The sequence below is a fragment of the Protopterus annectens genome, chromosome 3.part0 (genome assembly GCF_019279795.1).
Source record: "Protopterus annectens isolate FY-2018-M chromosome 3.part0, PAN1.0, whole genome shotgun sequence".
Classification (NCBI taxonomy): Eukaryota; Metazoa; Chordata; order Ceratodontiformes; family Protopteridae; genus Protopterus; species Protopterus annectens.
In genome coordinates this window covers 1305738806-1305760396 of record NC_056731.1, presented here as the reverse complement: position 1 = coordinate 1305760396, position 21591 = coordinate 1305738806, and positions in this window count along the sequence as shown.

Below are 21591 nucleotides of genomic sequence, written 5' to 3'. Positions count from 1 at the left end.
TGCAGTTTAAATAGTGATTGGTGCTATACTTCAACTAAGCATGTATGTGTGTGAAATTAAAAGCTCCTGGCTTATGCATTCTCTGGCATGAGGCAGGGCTAATGTATGACAATATACTGGAAAATTAAAAGTTCATGGGTTATGCATTCTCTGGCATAAGGCAGGGCGAATGTCTGACAATATACTGGAAAAATTAAAAGTTCCTGGCTTATGCATTCTCTGGCATGAGGCAGGGCTAATGTCTGACAATATGCTGGAAAATTAAAAGTTCCTGACTTTTGCATTCTCTGGTGTGACACAGGGCTAGTGTCTGACAATAAACTAGAAATAGATAGACTTGCATGACTTTACTAATAGAGTTTGAGCTATAATACATACCTCACAATGCTAGGGTTATGGGAGGGGTGTAGATTATGTCAGTAAACTGTTCTGTGCTTCAGAGATATGCAGCTCCATTTTGTATTACATAATCATCATTGTCATGTTAAATCAGTTACAGCCATAACACATATGATGCCTACAAAAGTATGTGTATGCAAGCAGTAATGATACCTTTCTGTCAATCAACTTACTATACATAGCAACTGATGTGCAGTATTACCTTTATAATCAAAGTTTTATAAAAAATGACAGTGGGACACCCTTACGAAAAAATGGAAAGGGTTGCATTTGAACCATGGGTCACCTGTGTTCTGGCCACTAATTCACTGCACTTGCACCTAGTGCCACAGGGAATATCAGGCAGTAGCTGCATTTCCATATTCAGTATTATCCAGAGTGTTGATGGCTGTGCATCACCACTAAGCCTGTTTGTATGCTGGAAGGTGAAACAAAATAAATGTATCACTTTTTTCCTTAAGTAGTGAACCCTGTTTGTGCACAGGCAACAAGCAAACGTGAAAGGCAATAGCAAACATATACTACTTGTTTAAATACTCATTATGACCCTTCCTCATTTAAAATAACTACTGTGGGATTCCAACCACACTTTACCTGTGTTTTCTCTTTTTCTACACCTTGTGCCACAGAGACAGTTGGGTTGCAGGTAGAATTTCTGCAGGCATTACCATCCATATTGCTGACTGCTGTGCAATGCTGCGAAGGGTATTTGAACTCTAGAAGGCAACTGACATTAAATTTTCAGTTTTAAGCATCTAACCATGTTTGCACTATGCTACATGCCACCCACATGGAAAAAAAATAAAAAAGGGAAACATAGGCTAAACAGTTATACAGCTCTGGATTTAAACTATAAGCTATCAGAGCACTACACTTACACAGCACAGTTGTACTGGGATATCTCTCTTTGCCACAAGCACAGCTTTGCAATAACAATCAAATAGCATGCATAGAACCAATTAACATTTCATACCCAGTACACCCAGTAAAAAACAATTCATACAGTTGGACATTCTGACTTGATTGTACGCATGTACATAACATATTTAGTGGAATGAGTGATTACACATTATATATAAATATGTTTGCAAAACTGCAGCTCTACCTGTTTTTTGTATTCTGGAAATCATTCCTTTATCTCTACTTTACTATCACACATGCAGTCTCTAGTGTATATTATCATATATTTCATTCACGGTGTGATACAAATACATGACAGTCAACAACAGTTTTCAGCAGTTTGGAAAACTGCTATTATGCCAGGGAAATACACATGTGGGGTGGTTGGTTTTGTTTAAAAGCTCACTATAGTTTGTTCCACACTTTATAAGTTTGTCCTCACTGACACACCCACTTCAGTGAAGGTGTTTGTGCATTACTTTGTTTTTCTTCAGTCAGCGTAGTAATTCACAGTTAAAACCATTAGTACCTAACACAGGCTACATTATGTTTACATTTGCTACAAGAAGGCAACATTTTTGGCATTCAGCAATTCAAAGGAGTTCACACCTCTGAATCTTCCAAGTGCTCAGAGGTGAATCTCCACTGAAAGGTAGCCATGTAGCTAAGGAGCTTGAATGGGAGTAGACTGTTTTCAATCATGCTTGTTGCTCCATTTGTAAGAGTGTAGGGATAACTACATTTTTGGAGTGCTTCTTCTATAGTGGGTATTTCAGTTGCATGGGCCAGGTTATTTGGTAAATTGCATAAGTATATATTACAGATGTTAGTCATGTCAGATATTGATGGCATTGCTGGACAACTTACACACATTCTACTTAGGTACATTTATTAAGTGCCAGTTATGCAAGTATCTGCCATTCATTCATGTTCCTACATATTTGTGTTTCTATTACAGTTTCACCACTTACCTTGATAGTCCTGCAGTAACAACTGTTATCATTTGGGGCTGACTCTGTCTGATGCTAGCAGTATACAGCCATTACATGGGTAAGTAAAGGTTGTGAGCATTGCCTGGCATCAATTTTATTGTATGTATGCATGTGCACAGGATGAAAGGTATACCCCTTAGGTGGTCAGCATGTCTGCTATTCATTGCCTTGAGGGAATATTATGTACACCTACATCTAACTGCACCCAAAGTTGCCGGAGAGTCCCCCTCTGATTCCTAACCTATGTGTGGATGTGTTGATCTTGCTAGTGGTGGTAGAATGTCTGCTCCTAGCCCCTGGTGTTTTTGCTACAACTGTTTTCACAGGATGATATTGTGTAGGATAACACAGACTGTGATAATTTCAGCACAAGCTGAGATCATACTGCAGAGTTCCCCTCCCCAGATGTACCTTGGCACTGAAATTGTGATTTTAACAGCCCAAATACATGCTCTATGATATTTCTTGTTTGAGCACATGTATCATTATAATGTTCCTTTGTGGGTGTTTGTGCATTTCTGATGGGTGTCATCACCATGGTTCCAGTGCATATCCTGCATCCCCCAGTAAATGGCCTTGTGGGACATCACCCCTGGAAAATCTTTGGTACAGCTGTGAGGTTTGACAGATATTGGAGTCATGGTAACTGCTGGGGTGGCCAGCACACACATTCAGGATGATTCTCTTAGTGTTATGCACAACCTGGCAGTTAATGGAGTGAAAGCCCTTTCTGTTGATGTAGACCCTTTCCAATTCCCTGGGCCATGCTTTAATCTCAATGTGCATTCACTCTTTGGCGCCCAGGTCCTCAGAAAAGTATGCTATGGGTAGCACTAATACATAGTTCTAGTTCTGTCCTCAGGAGTAGGGGAAAATATATATATTCACTGGCATGCTGTAGTGTAACATTCAGGAATTGGTGTAGGATCCTGGATGCTGATGCCTGTGACACCCCCAGCTTGTCCCCTGTGGGTCAGTGAGATGTTCCAGTAGCTAACGATCTACGTGCTAAACATACCTTGGTCTCCACAGTTACTGGTTTGTCTTGGTTTGCCCTTGCTCTCAGATGAGGATGACAGAGGTTGCAGAGTTCCTGGAGTGTCGCTCTTTCGACCCTGCAACACTCTACTATTTCTACTTCATGCAGACCATGAATAATTAAACAGTAACTAAATTTTCTTCTTCTCCCTGCCCAAGGTCTATCAGCAACAGCAACAACATAGACTTGAGCCTGTTTCTCATGTACATGCAGAAGAGCAACAGCAGCCCCTACCATTCTTTACCTCTAGTGAAGTTTCTGTGGCTGTATACCAATAGGTTTCAGAATAACAGGCAAAATGCTACACTAAGTGTACATGATGGCTTTATAGCTTGTTGAATACCTCTGCCATCTTTAGCATACAATTCAGCTGCTTACGCAGCAGTTAGCATGCCATGATATTTGCCATGTTTGCACGGCTCTACACACTGTGTAGCTCCTCTTTCTGAATACAAATTACATTGCTATCATGCACTGCAAAGTGCACATGGATTCAATGAGCACTGTATGGTTTATTTAATCCTGTCTTACAGTAACAAATTACATTGTTATCATGCACTGCAAAGTGCACATGGATTCAATGAGCACTGTATGGTTTATTTAATCCTGTCTTACAGTAATGCTCTTCCTAGCACCTCTTAAACTGCTAAATACAAAAATTGTATATTATCCACAGTAGTACTATACACATCCCAGGTAAACTTATATTAGACATTACCACTACATTTATGGCTTAACATCAGTAATGGCAACAATAGTTTAAAGGACTTTCATCTAATATTTCACTTTACAAAAAAAATGTTAAACTGAACAAAAAAAAAATGATTAAAAACACAGGCTCAAAGCTCAGCAAGCTTCAACTAGAATCCTGCAAAATGGTCCTGCTTCTTATTTTAAAACATTTGTCTTACTATTATAACCCATTCCTTATTTCAGAAATTGCTCCATTGTATTTTAAACATACATTCATCACTTCTTTGCCTGAGGTACCTTCTCCCACCACCCTTGTGACTTTAGATCAATTGTCGAGCACTATACCTTTGCTAAGATAGTTGGGAAAATATTCTACTTTCAAAGTACTGAAATTATTACTAATCACATCAAAAAATATGGTATTGTCCTGATCCCCTTCAAATAACTCACACTACACCAAAATGGCTTATTATGACCTTTATTAAAACTTTTCTTAATCACAACTTTATTGAACAGCATTCTTAGATTTATTAATCACCGCATGAACATCCATGTAACAATTTAACAGGGCAGCATATAACACTAACCCTGCCCCTAAAATATACAGTGTTACCTCAACCACTGACTCACTCTCACTCATCAGAAGCAGCGTACTACTGCTCACTTCCATCCCCAACCAACCTCCTTGTAATCCAATACCTAACACCAATGGGGGAACAGAAGAGGGACAAGCCCACCCGTCTTCTCCACTTAACTGACTAATCCACATCTGAAATAACCAAAATCCTTGATGCCATAAAATAGGGAGGGTGGGCAGCAAGTTAACACCTAAATCAAATCTCCCAACTCAGCTATAACCATATAAAACCACCTTAACTCTGCCTTACACCTATCTCACTTCCTCTACAGCACTTATTCATCCAAGCTTAACCCTTCCTTGACCAATATTCTACCAAAGCTCATTCCAATTCCCATTAAACTTTAATACTTCAGCCCCCAACCCTTTAGCCACCCTTCATCAACCATTTACTTAAGAAGCTAACTACTCAAGTGTCTCTTGATAAATTGTTCCCAAACCTCATTTTGAACAGCTGCCCAGCATGGTTCCTGAAATAGACATAGCACAATGTCAGGAATCTGTACCAATACTGAAAAAAAAAATATATATATATACAGTATATAAATAGATAGATATAGATACATAGATAGATATATAAAATTATATGAATAACAGACTTTACAATTATAGCTGTGCATTTGAATGTGTGGTATCTGTTCTTCTTGTTTATGAATTAGGAAAAAATCTGTTTCAAACCAGACATCCTTTTTTAGCCTAAATGGCTACCATGGAATAGATGTTAAAAGGTTTGATTGGGCAACCCACACTCAGAAATTAGGTTACTCTGTTTTTGAATCTCTGAGTTTAGCTTAAGGATAAGGCTTTTGTTCTTTGGAAACGTTTTAAATTTTAAAACTTGTATGTGTGAGACCAATAATTGCAAGACTGATGTGCAGAAATGGGGACATATAAACATTAAGGCCAAGACAACTGTGTCTCATAGTTTTCTCTTTTCTCTGAGGTATGGTGATCTTAGAGTTAGTGTATTTATAATTAGTAGGGATGTACAGTTGCAGCCCCCATTCATTGAGAAGTTGCAGGAGATGGTGGGGAGATGGTTGGGGTGCATCCTGCAAAAACTAACTTTAAAGAAGAGCAGTTGTTGACATTTGCTGTTCTCCTATAGTCTTGCTGTTATTTTTTCATACTAACAGTACTTACAATTATAGGTCACAAAATTAAAATAGGAAGCCTCTTTTTGACATTTTAAGTAGATCTAAGAAAAAATGCCTTCTGTAAACATATCATTAATGAAACTAAAATCAGGTAACTCATCCAAAATTTAAAAAAACACCACAATCAGACTTCTCTATCCTACATACTAGAATTACCCAAAGAAGAAAGATAATGCTTCTAGTATTACTCAGACATTGTCGTCTGCCACTCATATACAGCTTAAAAATACTGAACAGTAACATTAATCAAGTCCCTTTCAAAAACAATTTGTCTTAAACTAAAATCTCACCTTTTTAATGCCTACTTTAAATCTACAGTAGAAAAAAATCTGGAATGTCTCTTCTCATATCGTCTCTTCTACAAAGTTATAACTTCTCATACCAATGGTTAGAAAATCCCTTTCAAAAATGTGCTCCTGCCATATCTGGAGTGTGTTTTCCTTTCAATACTCTTAATATCCTGCCAGTCACAATAAATAGTTTATAAGATCATTTTTCTTGCAGAACCTTAGAACCCTTCATGGTTTACTATTTTAGAAAGTAAGATGACTTCCTGTGATGGACAAATCAGCCTTATAACTTAATACAATTATATTTATAATGCTTAAACTTCAACAATGCCCCTCACTATGCTCAAAACTATTTGTCAAGCCATGTCATTATGGAGAGAGGCATATCAATTACAAGGTCCTGTTCAGTTCATCCATAAGATAATGTGTCTTCTCAAACACTGGCCCTACCTGTTGAAATTAACTTCCAATCAATATCAGAAACTGAAAATAATCTAAAGGAATATCATTTTGTAGAGTATAAATGCAAATACTGTACCTGACATATAACAGAAATAAGATTTATTTGCTGGCCATACTAACCTGTAAAATACTTAAATGTTAACAAAACGTCCTTTGTATTGAGAAGTAGAGAGAAACTAGCTACTGTTACTCTGCACAGCTGCTATTTATGCTTAATGCATACTGCCTTAATGTAATTACAACTACCTTTTTGTGTTGTGTGAATTGTTTTCTTTATGAATGAAAATAATAGTGCTGCTGGTCTTTTATATTACATGGATTATAACTTGTGTGAAAATGTCTTACAACTTTTTAATTACGTACTTGTATAATAGAGACATTCTTTTTTAAAATCTATTTTTGGAGCTGATATTATACCAGTATTATGCTAAAGGATATAACCCAGGATAAACTTCCATGCAAGAATTGCTTATTCTTGCATGGAAGGGACCGTTGTTATGCAGCATGGCAGAGCACCATGCATATTCATGAAGGCACGCTGCCATGCTGTAATACAGACACAGTTCTGAGTATGAGCACAGGGGGTGTGTCTGAGAGCAGTGCTCTCACAATACACATGCCCCCTGCACTCGAGAATTGCCGTTCAGCAATTCAAAATGAATGAAAGTCTCCACAGACACATTAGTGTCTGTGGTGAAAATAAGAGACAGCCATACCTCTCAACTTTACAGACATTTGCAGAATGTTCAGATTACTCCTTCATATTTTTGGTGTGTTCCCCTAAAATCTGCACCTGTCTGGCAAGTAGCTGTGAATTGAAATCATTAAATAATGACAAATATATGAGTTTAAGACTCTACATCCTCAGAAAATGCATGCTAATCCAAAGCCTGTCATTCTATCAATGTTCTAAGTTTCAAACAGCAATATTTAAAATATATTCCTTATTTTTTGTTCCTGTGAGCAATAAAGTTTAAGCATAGCTGTGCGGGTTTGCCCATCATGCAGCTATGCATAGCAGAGTTTAAACATGAAAAGAAGCTAAATAGAAATATACACAGTACTAATAGCGGAACTGGAGTAGCGTAGTGGTTAGAGCATTCATCTAGCATGTAATCAGGCATGGTTCACGCCCCACAGAAATCCAAATGTTTTCATATGTGAATCACAACTAAAATGTATTTTTCATAAATAGGTAGTGAATATTATTATATATATGCTAACCAGGGTAGTGTAGCAGCCCTAAATGTGAGGTGTCAATGAAATTTAAAGTTTAAGCAAAATTTAGCATAGTTACGCAGATTTACACACTGGTAAGCAGGGCTAAGCATCTACCCCTTTAAGCAATAGTTATCTCAGCCAAGCAGGTTTGCCCGATGCTTATCTTAGCGCAGCAGTTTCAAAACTGTCCAATCACGTTAAAGAGCAGGAAATTAGCCCTATTTAAACCATGCAGGTGGGAATACAGCTCATAACCAGTTGTAGCTCACCACTGTAGGCACTATGGCAGGTGTCGGTGAATGTGTGCACATTTTGGCGCAGCGCTGGGGCATTCAGAAGTCCAGGGTCATGGTTGGGCTCCTAATTTAAGACCATGAAGGGCAACTGCTGCAGGAGCAGTACCAGGGCTCCCAATACAAAGTGGAGGCCTGGGACTAACTTCCAGAGATCTCACCACTGCTACTGACGTCCCTCGGACTGGTGAGCAGACTTGAAATGGAGGAAGAGGGACCTTTTGGACCAGTGGGTCCAAGATGCCTGGGTGGTGAATGCTCCAGCAGTGTGCAAGTATTAGTCAAAATAAGTGTTCTCCATAGTCCACCCTGTGAATGTGATGGATAGGTATGCATAAATGTTTTTTCTTATCTCCTGTACAGCTGCAGATGAGAGAGCTGTGAACTTGGAAGCCCATGCCATCAGGCTGCAAAGGCTGCGTCACGAGGCTGGTGAGTAACAATCCATCTGGTATTATGTAGGACAAATAAATAAAACTTAGTAGAATATCACCCTGCAGTATTTAAAAACGGGTATGTTTTTTACTGACTGAAGACATCAGTAGCAGAGTAATAGTGACATACAAGTCATATATCAATAAAAGTGTAATTACCTGTCAATAAAAGTGAAAACCCCAGACTGGTTGTGTTTACTCTGGCATTGTATGACTGGAAAGTTTCATGCACCAAGATCTGATATCAGTATAGTAATGTTGTGTTAACCACTGTTTTCCACACTGTGCTATGTCAAAAGGTATGTATAGGAAAATATATAAAAGAATATTGTAATCACAAGGTCAGACTGTACAACCAAGAGAGAATTAGAAACAAAACATTCAAGGAAGTGACAGAAGTTTCTCAATAGGTCATTCTGATGAAACACATACTTGTTGCATTTTTAGCAGAAACAGCCATGGTACAAATCTCTGGAGTGGTAGTAAGCTGTATGCATAATTTCAAGTAGCATTTTGTGAATATGTGTAGAAACAGTCAGGTAGTGTCAAGATAAATTCACTCCACAGATCTTCCAAGTGAAAGAAGGTATAAAGTAGCTATAAGAAGGCTCCAATTATACTGTGTACAAAGATACCACTGCTCAACCCAACACCATAGTTGTTGTAATAATACCTGCAGAGTAATGAGCACAGCAATGATCATTAAAGCTGTGACCACTGCAAGAATTTACATTTGTTAACTGACATCTCTCTCTCTCTCTCTCCCCCGCATTATCTTCAACAATAATCTAAACACATAAATGAATGGGTATGTTTTCTACCAAACCTAATGCTGGGACATGTGTCTTGTTGTTGAAATGTATTCCAATTAATATTCCCCGATCAAATACGATCATTGGTGGCCTGTTGCTCTCAATGTAACCTGCATGCCAGTGTAATGCCCACTGTGGTTCCATATATGCATGTGTTCTACTTGCTATGCAAATGTTCCAAATATGTTGTTTTGGGTTAATAAGAATATTCATGCGTGTGTTTACCACTACTAACCAACATCTGTTCTAATACTGCAACACCATAGCACATCAGGGAAGGCCAATTCCAGTGCATCTGCCTCTCCCTCCTCATCTGGCCATAGCACCGGGCCCAGCCACGTCTGTGACCCACTCCGGGACCTCTTCGTCTGCTGGTCCTGCACCATCTTTGGGTGGAACTGCCTTAAGCGATGGGGCTCATCCCCCCTTTGGGTGCAGGCACGGATGGGATCCTGTCACCTGAAGCCATGTCTGGGGTATGGTGCACAGCAAACTCCACAAGGATTTGGGAGATCTGCTACTCTAGCTTGAGGGGCCACCTGGCACAATTAGAGGGTCAGCCTGCCCCTCCTACTCAGCCCCCACACAGCCACCTTTGGGGATGTGAAGGGGCAGTGGTGACTGCCCATGGGTGGGGACCTCAGTCCCACTGTATCTATTTGTCGGCTCATGGGCTTCCGATTACCAAACACCCCTCCCCATCCAAATTGTTTAGCCCAGACATGTGTCATATACTGCCCAATGTATGCTGTCTTGTCTGTCTTCCTACCCAACCTACCTCCCCAAATATACCAACTATCCTTCCCCAACATCCCACTCTCACCTAAAAAAAAAGAAGGGCAATCTGTTCCCAAAAAAACTGTCGCCCCACATGTAATCCTGTCTAATTCGCTTCACAACACATTATTGTTGTCCTCACGCCTCTCTCTCAGGGGTTCAGTATGTATGCACAGCTGCTGCTGTAGAAAAAAATGGACAGCTATGGACCTTCCCTACACCCATCCTGCGCATCCCTAGCTATCTTTCATATTGTTTTACCCACTCCATGCCCCTTTTTTCACCACTTTTCAATCACCCCTTTTTTTCTTTTCTTTTAAAGAAATTAGCACTGGGTAAGTGGGAGTAAGCAGTAGTAAGCAGGACAAAGCCTGTTTGCATAGTGCTAAGCAATGCCTAAACAGAACAAGCACTTTTAGAGCTAACTGTCTGTAAGCCTATTTAACCGGAAGTTAGCATTGCTTACCACCACACAAACCCACGCAAATCAGCTTACAACTGCTTAAAAGTGCCTTAATAACTCTGTATCCAACAGCCATTGTTCTGCCCAGCCACAAAATAACCAGCCCTTACAAGAGTTGACCCTAGGACTCTGCACACCAAAGCCACAGCAATTTTCCACTAAGCCATGTCAGCTATATAGAGGTCTGAAATTTTTTCCAAACATATTATGCAGAATAGTCATTCGACAGTAGGGAAATGTATTTTTATATATATGTGTATATATATATATATATATATATGTATATATCTTCTTCTTCTTTCAGCTTTTCCCGGTTAGGGGTCGCCCCAGCGGATCACCTGTCTGTATATATATATATATAAATATATATATAGATATATATATATATATATATATATATATATATATATATATATATATATATATATATATATATATATATATATATATATATATATATATATATATATATATATACACACACATATATATATATATATATATATATATATTTATACACACATATATATATATATATATATATATATATATATATATATATATATATATAGAGAGAGAGAGAGAGTGCACATAAGCACTGCCTCAGCTCAGGCTTTGTCCCTACTGAATTGTGCACTGCTACAGTCACCCCTCTCCACAAATGAGGTGTGACTGCAAACCCTGGGAAATACTGCCACAACTGTCTGACAAGTCTGTTAAGTGGAGCTATGGAATGCATCATCTTGCACCTAATAAACAGGGATATGTGAATCTGCAGACTCAGGATCCCACGCAGTTTATTTTTGTGAAGGTAGGTCATACCTGCTCATTCAAACTGGTCAACATCTTGACGTCAGTCACCTGAGCTGTGGATGAACACAAGGTGACACATACAACCTACCTTGATTTGGCCAATGCCTTTGATACCATTCCCCATTCACTAAGCTAGGCATCAACCCCTATATCACTAGGTGGGAACAGAGACACAAACACAGGGGTAGATTGAACATACTGCTGTCATACAGTGAGACAGTTGCAACATCCTTTATGAGGAATATGCTATTGGGAATATCAATAGATATGAGTATTTACTGACTGCATTCCCCAGAGTCCACAACTGATTTACTAAGGACACCAACTGTCTGGGGAACAGACAAAAATTAACAGGCAGACATGTGTCCAGTCTGTGGACAGCATGCCAGTGGAGAGGTATGTCAGAGACATATCACTGTGAGTTGTGACATCACACACTAAATGCATGTCCACACAAATCCTGTCAATCTATCAATCCACCATGTGTATAACAACACTGATGACATATAATCTGTTCACAAATCTGGGGATATGTCCCCCATGTTGATTGGCTGTCTCCACATGTCCTGTCCTGTGATGTATTGCCACCTACTGTATGTGAATTTGTAGGCCACTACTTCTGTAATGTCCCTCACACAGGCAAGGAAAAGGGGCAAGGCCCACATTAAGGAATGTTCCATATGTCGGAACTAGCAGCAGTGTCCAGGCCCACAGCACAATACAATGTGGGCACCTACATAGTGGTATGGCCGTAGCAATACCTGACATCTTCACATCTGTACCGAGGACAGACAGAAAGTAGATAGCCATCAGGTTATGCATTAAGATGAATGTTTTGAAAGATTAATGTCTTAAATTGAAAGGTATGCCAGTACTATATGACAGCAGTCCTTGATTACATGTCCAAAAAACATAGTAGCCTACAGTTAATATCAACTTAGCAGATCAATATCCAGTAGGAGATACATATAAACATACAGCTCAAACACCAAGAACAGGATAGTCAGTACTCAGAGTCCAGCTTTGCATGCAGGGGTGTAAAATTCCTGTACTACAATCTGCAATTTACTGTTACTTGGAAAAGCACTGTTAAAAGTACTAATGCAATGATACAATATATGTTAAACAATTTTTGTCAACCAGTGCACTGTAACTGGTGTAACATGTAAGTGTAACTGCATATAACCTGAGATACTACCCATGTATGAAACAAATATAAAGAGAAAAGATTGATGGTACTACCCATGTATACTCAGGTGTCACATACAGTATACTCACACTGCTTGCTACTGGAATGACAGCACATAGAAGCATGTTATATACAGGGAATTAAATACACTTATTAAAGATGTCATTACCCTACTATTTTATCAGACTGGAATGTGATCACTGGTTACCAGGGCTGAGCTATGCTTAGCAGGTTTAAGTATTGTTTAAATATAAATGCTAAGCAGATTTGCACCCTGGTAAGTAAAGTCTACAAAAAGTAAGTGCCTATTCCTTTAACAGTACGTTAGCAATGCTTACCGTCATGCAACACCCACGCAAACACACTCAAAGCTGAACAAAACTGTCTTAACTACTCAGTATCCAACAGTCCTTGTTCTGCCTAGCAACAAAATAAGCAGCCCTTACAGGTCTTGAACCTAGGATGATGCACACCATAGCCAATGCAATTTACCAGTAAATCAACAACACTGTGGATAAGCACTCAAAATAACCAATAAAGCAAGTAAAAGAGTGCTAGAGTAAAAGCTGAAGTCGAATGAGGTATATAAAATTATTTTATTTAATCCACACTTTGTTTTAACTTATGCATATATTTTTTTATATTTTGTAAATAACATTTATTGAAAACTAAGTTTATGCCTAACATTTATATGTATTATTTATTGAGATCTATTTATTGAAGGCACAACATTCTATGAGAACGTATACATTATGTTAATATGGTTTTAAAGGAAGTTTTAATATTCATGAGCTTTGTATTAACATTCATTGTTTCTTTTAAAATGTACTTATCTAAATTCATTGGTTCTTATTAATTAATTGTAGTATAAATGATTACTTGGTTCAAACACTGGTCATCTGATGAAGTCTTTTCTACTGAGACAAAAATGCGAATTCGATGTGTAAAAGCGTTTATGGAGTATATCTGCTGCATGGTGTGGATTAAATAAAATAATTTTATATACCTCGTTCGACTTCAGCTTTTACTCTAGCACTTTTTTACTTGCAATTTACCAGTAAGCCACCTCAACTCCATGACTTTAAGATGTTTTCCTCAAACATACCCTTCTTTACAGCCAGTTACCAATAAATACTGAGGTGTACATATATATGTATAAATACACACACACACACACACACACACACACACACACACACACACACACACACACACACACACACACACACACACACACACACACACACACACAAACACACACATATACATATGTAGATGGGGTAGAGAGTATAGTTTTTATTCTGAAGAAGTCTTGGCATGGACCAAGACATAAATGCTCAATAAATTTGATTTGAATCAATGTTCGTAGACATTTTGGACTCTTGGACTCTTGGGGCTCACCAAATCAGTTCTTCCTGTTTTTTTTCAAAAAGGTTTTGGTTTTCAGGAGTGAATTTGCTTTTGTTTGTAGATATATATATATATATATATATATATATATATATATATATATATATATATGGATCCCATTCTCTTAATTGACAACACAGTTTGTCGAGTAACAGAAGATCGAACCCACTTCAGTGAAAGTGCACAATATCGAAAGTGCACTTTTGCATAAGCCGGTTACAGTGGGGATAAGGAAATATATCCCTTTCCTGACTGTGGTGCGATCTCAGAGTTGGTATATTTAAGTAGGGGGTGTGGGGAGCACAGCCCTCCACATGGGGCTGCAGGGAGGTTTGCCCCCCTGCATAAACAGTTTCAATTTAAATTTTTTTTTTTTGACAATCGGCTTCAGGAAAAGTGCACTTTCGATGATGTGCACTTTCGTCGAAGTGGGTTCGATCTTCTGTTACTCGACAAACTGTGTTGTCGATTAAGAGAAGTAGACCCATATATATATATATATATATATATATATATATATATATATATATATATATATATATATATATATATTCATATGGGTCCCCTTCAGTCGATCGAACGGTTACAAGTTCAAACCACATATGGCCGAGACAATATGTTCGAACTTGTAAAACTTCAATCGGACTGAATAGAGATCTCCATATAGTGCAGAAAGGGAAGATTTCTCCTTTTTGCCACGTAGTGCAATCTCGGAGTTGGTATATTTAAGTAAGGGGGTGTGGGGGGATTATTGACATTTAGTTTTGTGTTTTTTTTTGTTTTATGTGTTTTTATTACAGTGTTCGAACTTTTATGAGTTTGAAAATATGGTCTCAGCCATATGCGGTTCAAACCTGTAAAAATTCGATCTACTGAAGTAGATCCAGATATATACATACATACATATATATATATATATATATATATATATATATATATATATATATATATATATATATATACAAACATACATATACAGATAATAATGTCCTGCTAAACAACTGCTATGGCCATAGCATCTGGCCCCTCTGCTATCGCAGACATACCTCTCAACTGCACTCCACATCCTTAAGAATATTTACTGTAATGCTAAATGTATAATTCTACAAACTTCCTATGTTTGCAACAGGAATATTTAAAGTCTGTCCCTATTTATCCCCCCATCATTTAAGGCTATGTCCAGATGTGATGTAGGATTGCAGCTCAGGATCTTGACTCACCCTGGGAAAGGACAGCTCATATATGAGATGTTTTCCATATCCATGTTACTTGTGATTATGAGTATGATACATGTTTGCCTTGTAAAGCTAAGAGACCTATAGAGGGCATGTGCATAGTAAAGTACTGTTGAAGACATGTGTTGAACTGCATGTGATATATTGAATTAATAACATTAATCTGTACAGTGTTCTGCTGGATAATAATCATATGTGTGACTGATGTCTGTAGTCACATACACATATATCTGTGTTATGCCAGCCAAGCCATTGGCAGATCTGAGAGCAATGACATTGTAACATAATAGCCTATGTATGACTGCTGGACATCATCCAGGTTATCACAGCGATGTCAAACCCTACTGTGCAATCAATGACCTAATGTATGGTACAGCTATATTAATACAGTATTAATACTGATGTCCCTTTTGACACCCATTCATGTGTGCCATTGTCTGGACGTACTGCTGTAACAGGTTGAGAAGTATGATTAAACGGCAAGACTGTAAATACAGTGTGCCATGATAACATACAACAGAAATGTATACCAGGTATCCCCTGAGCACATGTATGTATGCTATTGTTCAGCTGGAAGGCACAAAACTAATCACATGGGTTTCAAGCATTCAGGTACATAGGTTGTGCATGTTGCACATGTGTGTAATATCAGTGTCAGTGCGTACAACAGACATAAATGTGTACAGCTACTGGTTGTTGCATTGCCCTGACACTGACATGGGTACTAGAGTAGGCATGATAGTCAGGTATTAATCAGTGAAGTGTCCACCTGTGTTATGACCCTCTGTCCATGCTTACCACTACCAGCTATATCAACACCTATATACAGTGGATATCACAAGTGTACACACCACTGTTAGAATGCTAGATAAGTGTGCTGTATGACAATCAGACCACAGAAGATCATTTCATAATGTTTCTCATCTTTATGTGACCCCTAACCTGTACAATTCCATTGGAATACAGTCAAAGGTGTTTCTAGGAAGGTGAGCAACTATTGCAAGTGAAGATGTGCCATGATGTTAGAGTCCAGACCAAGACGGATGAATGCTGTAACCATCTCAAGAGGTGCATACACAACATATCAGTTTAAGGGTGTGCACACTCATTCAAATGGCTTATTGTACTGAGTATTATTTCCATATGTTTTCACAGACCAGATTGTTATTTTTCAATTGAATTTTAAAGGCTATAAGTCACACAACAGATGGGAATTGTTATGAAATTAGTTATTGTGGTGCCATGTTCCAATTGCATAAATATCAGGGGTGTGTACCCTTTATATCCACTGCAGCTATATGGACACAGGAGTTCCTGACCTGTATATCCAGCCTCCACTAAGGTAGAGTAATCCCCTTTGGTGGACAGCAGCAATACACAAACCATATAATAGGTTGCTACATTGGCTGTACAGGGACACATAGGTGCAGGCAACAACTTGGAAGCAAGTCCACTTATATCTGAGCAAACATGTAAGTTCACAGGTGACTTTGTGTAAGGCTGACTATGACTATACATCAGACATATCCACACCACCAAGGACAATTGCAACTGTGTCTCCACATATGTTGTAAGTCTCAGAGTAAACAACACAATTCACCCTTTACTGGGGGTAAAGAACACCTCATACACACATGCCATGGATATAGGCAACCTGCATCAAACAGGTTAGGTGGGAACATTGCCACCCTGTCCATCCCAGTTGTACAGGGGGATATGCATATTAACCATACTCCTCCCCTCAACAATGGTGAGCATGTACATATTGCCTACTGATGGCAACAATAGCATTTCTCCATGGGGTGTAATAACATCACTGTCTGCCTCCTACATGAACTCAGCCATGTGCTCACAGCTCCATCACACACCACAGTCAAACACAGACCTGCCACCATCCATACACCATCGACATGGAAGATGCCCAGTATCAACCCTCTACACATAAATCAATGGAGGATAGAGGATTATGCAATCAAGTTTCCAACATTGGGGGGAATACAATAGCTCAGGTACAGGCGTGTAATGAAAGTTGCTATAGCCATGATAGCTTGGAGGGTTTTGGGATAGTGTGGATTATTTGCAAGTAATATCCACTGTTGATATGCATTTTGACAACTGTATGAGTTCCTGTGGCCTTTTTCCTGTTGATGTCTTCCAGGTAACATGCATAGTGTTCGCACACCGGCATTATCTGTTGGGGAAACTGACATCATCACCCAATAAGTGATTGGGCATTATGTCCTGTTATTTGGACAGATAGCAGAAGATGTGTGGGAGAGGACTGTCCTATGGAACAGTGTGGTCCACAGGGTAAATGATACCAGCCTGCACAGCAGAACTTATGAGCATGTGCAGCATCGGGCCACCAACCTCAAACATCATTCCTGTCAATGGAATGCTGCTGTAGTGAGGGACAGGCTAGCCACAGGTGGGGGCCCAGCCATCCAGCCCCCACTGACACCCATCAAGAAGCTCCTCGCCAAACTTGGGCCACACGCCCAACACACAAACATGATGGTGAGGGAAGCATTGTGAAGGTGGGTTGCACACACACACACACACACACACACACACACACACACACCATGCAAGTAAGGGCCCAGTGAGCATTAGTACACCAATGTATCAGACAAACATGTATCATTATTGTATCTACATCCATGTGTCAGGTCTGATTGCAGTTGTGGATGGGGTTTTCTAATGCACAGTGGTGCACATCTATGGTGAGGACAGAACATTGTGTAGTATTGCGGTTAGTACTGTAGATGTGCAGACATGCTGCATCCATCCTGTGCCAACTCCACATGAGAGTCTGCTGACAATAATTCCCTTTCACAACTACCTAGGACCCTCTGGTCTGCATATGGGACAGCAGGCTGAAGCTGATGAGTATGACATTGTTCTGTTGTTGCCTGTCAATACCCCAAGCTTTCACAAAAGCCTTCAAGGAGTAAATTAATAAATACAAAAACATCCTTTCATACCCAGCAGTAATTTCAATCATTAAATACTGAAGCTAAGGTGCTAGAGGGCAATTCTGCAATACATTTTACATTGGCTATATCATGTCTTTCGTGTTGTGCTTATTACAGGTGGCAGTCTGCCTTCTTTTCCACCCATACATAATGCTAGTTCTTTCTGTCTTGTACTTCAACTAGCATTATGGCTTGGAAATTCAGCAGGTTATTGTATCAAGAAATGTGGCACACCTGTGAGCCATCAGCAGTAGTCCTTCATCAGTGATGTAGCCCCAGTACTTACTAGTTATGTCTTCCCCTCCTGGCATGTTTGAAAGGTGGTTATCTGTGCTTTCACCCATTAACCTGGTGCACATGTCCATTCTGAGGCACTGTTGCAACAGCCTCATATACACAGACAACCCTCCCCTCTAAACTCCACATACTCAGACCTGTGAGGGTTACCCATATATCGCCCAATGTGGACATATGCACTCTCCAGCAAAGACTGAACTAGCAGGTCAAGAGGATAAAATAAACACCTGCACCACACCATATGGAACACGTAGCTCACCATGACACCCACTTTGATAGCCATGACATACAGTGAGAAGCCATACACCCACCTTCCCACAGGCACTCAATGGACATTTACCCAAACAGAACAGACCAGCAAGGCAGACGCCCGCTCAGACACAGTGACATTGCACATGCCAAGGGACACATATTTAACCTACACAGTGTGCCCCTCAACCTAAGTTCCTAAGGCATACCACCTTGCACAATACTGTGATCATGGGTAACTCAATACTGCACACACATATCCCACTCACTAAGCTGAATATGGAGCAGGTAATAGCCAAATATCTATCACATGCCAGCATCCAATACATGACACAGCCAGTCATGGCACTCCACAACAACTATGATTATCACTCTGTATCCATGTGGGTGTGAATGACTTGGAACACACCTCCCTGGACTACATGACAAGAGACATGGTTGAACTCTCTGATTATGTGGTCCAAGCAAGTGTGACAGTAGCCATGGGCAGTGTACTGCTGTCACCCAGAATGATGCTGCAGAACTATCAACAGATGATTGACTGAAACATTGGCTTACATGTTATGTGTCATTCTCAGGGGATCCAGTACCTCTCTGCTTGGGATGACATGATTGACAGAACCCAATGACTTGCCATGGATGTCCTACATCTGTCACCATGTGTCTTGCCACCCCTATGGTGCCTTATTAGGCAATGTTCCTAATGTTATTACCACCATAACAGCTACACATGTATGCAATCTGAGGGCCATGCTGCTCAACAGTAGACATCTAACTGTCAGGATGCAATCACTCATAGCAGTCGAAGTGGAGGACACATGTCTGCTGTAATGGAGAGGTTGTTCACAGCAGCAGACCTGTAGTATTAGGCTATGATGCATTCCACAGCTGTCAGCCCCCAAACAGAGACCACACCACACCTCCATAGGTGGTGTTGTCTCCATATTCAGTATGGCTAGGAATACCTCCAGACTATTATCCCATCATAATACATTGGAGATACTTCTGGTACAACAGCTTTGGGGTAATGGTGCAATCCAGACCATAGCCTGCTACAGGTCCACATCTATGTCCCTAGACTGTCAATGCACATTCCTCTACACCCTGCCATATATGATGGTCCAATGCAACACTAACATAGTATGAGACTTTAACTACCCCTCCATCACCTGGGGAGAGTAGCCAAGTTCCAGTACAGTGGCCCAACATTTCTGGGATTCATCATTTCTAGTACCCTGGACCAGCTCATACTGACCTCTGGTTGAGGATGCAACAACCTTGACCTATGTTGACCACTTAAATATGGGACTGCTGCTCATCCACAGCTGTCAGTCACTGCATGGTGAGATTCACACAGGCTGTAATCAACATGGAACTCAACATGTCAGCCACCCCCCCCCCCCACAAAGGTAACCACCTTGCAAAACCAACCCAAAGCTGACTTTGCAGTCATGAAAACAGGGATGGATGTCTTCACTGCACCTATGGGAATGGAAAATAGCTCCATGACTGTGGAATCATAAACATAGGCACTGTACAAACAGGTACATGAAAACATGGTACTAGCCAGAGCCAACAGAACCCAAACACTGTCCTCCAAACACTGGAAGAGAATGTGATGTTTCCCTACCATTACTAAAGTGTACTTCAGAAGGGGGGCACTGTTGCAGAGAAAGGTAGTGCCCCATGACTGTTGAACTCCCTTATTAGCCTCAAACACAACTATGCATCCCTCATGGAATCCCGTACAGGCATGCATTTTGGCAGACATGCAGCAGACACTGATGACAGCCACAACAGCCTTTGATAGTTACATCAGCAACTTCCACAGCATTAAACACAAGTGCTGTGAGTTACTGCACAATGCTAATACCTATACTGAGACAACAGATATTGGCCACAGTCTTGGCAGCACATTCAGTGCCAGCTTTACTCCTCTCTGCCCCCAAAAGTGAGTGCTAAGTGAATGTGTTCTCACATACTGTATCCCATTTCCATTCTAAGCATCTGTGTGTCACCAGGATGTGGCTCTGCAGCAAGACCACAAAGTATGGCAGTGTTGTAACACATCCACCATGTCATAGACAGGGTACAGTATGTGCACGGAAATCCCCGGTATGTAACATAGTGATTGCATATGCCTCACAGATTATAGGGCTGAGGGTTGTACATAGGTACATGTTGATTTACAACATCTGTTGTAGAATGGAGAATGGTACGTGTTGTAATTTGGACACACCTCCGATTGCTAATAACCACAGCCACAGGGGATATTCATCAACCAAACACACTGAGATTACTATTCACACACACACACACACACACACACACACACACACACACACAATAGGTGAATGGGCCTGAAGGCTCTATAAGGCTAACCCAAGGGGATGCCCTGGCATCAGGCCGCATGAAAATAGTCCCCAGTGTGGCTCAGGAGTATAGTCACTGGTGTGGTCCCCAGGGGTGGGTATTGTATTCCCCACCCACTCATCCTGATTTCTATTGTCGGAGGCCAGTGATGTGCACTGTTTCACATGTATGTGATTTATATTCCATAACATGGACAGTGTCTGGGTTGTGCACATGTCCCACATGTATGTTCTTTGAAGTGTGGAAGTGTGCTTTAGGTCTCTGGGCCATGTTGTGTGGACAGACTGGTATCTTCAGAAGTAGCATTCCTGACCTCATTTGTTGAGACCTGGCTATGTAATTGAGGTAGTGATGGCACCTACACAGACAGCATGATACAGAGATTCATTGGAGTTATTGGCATCTTTCCATACACGGCATGTGTATAAGGCAGGTATTCCCTTTGTGGGGTACATTTGCAAACTCTACAGTTGTTAGAGGG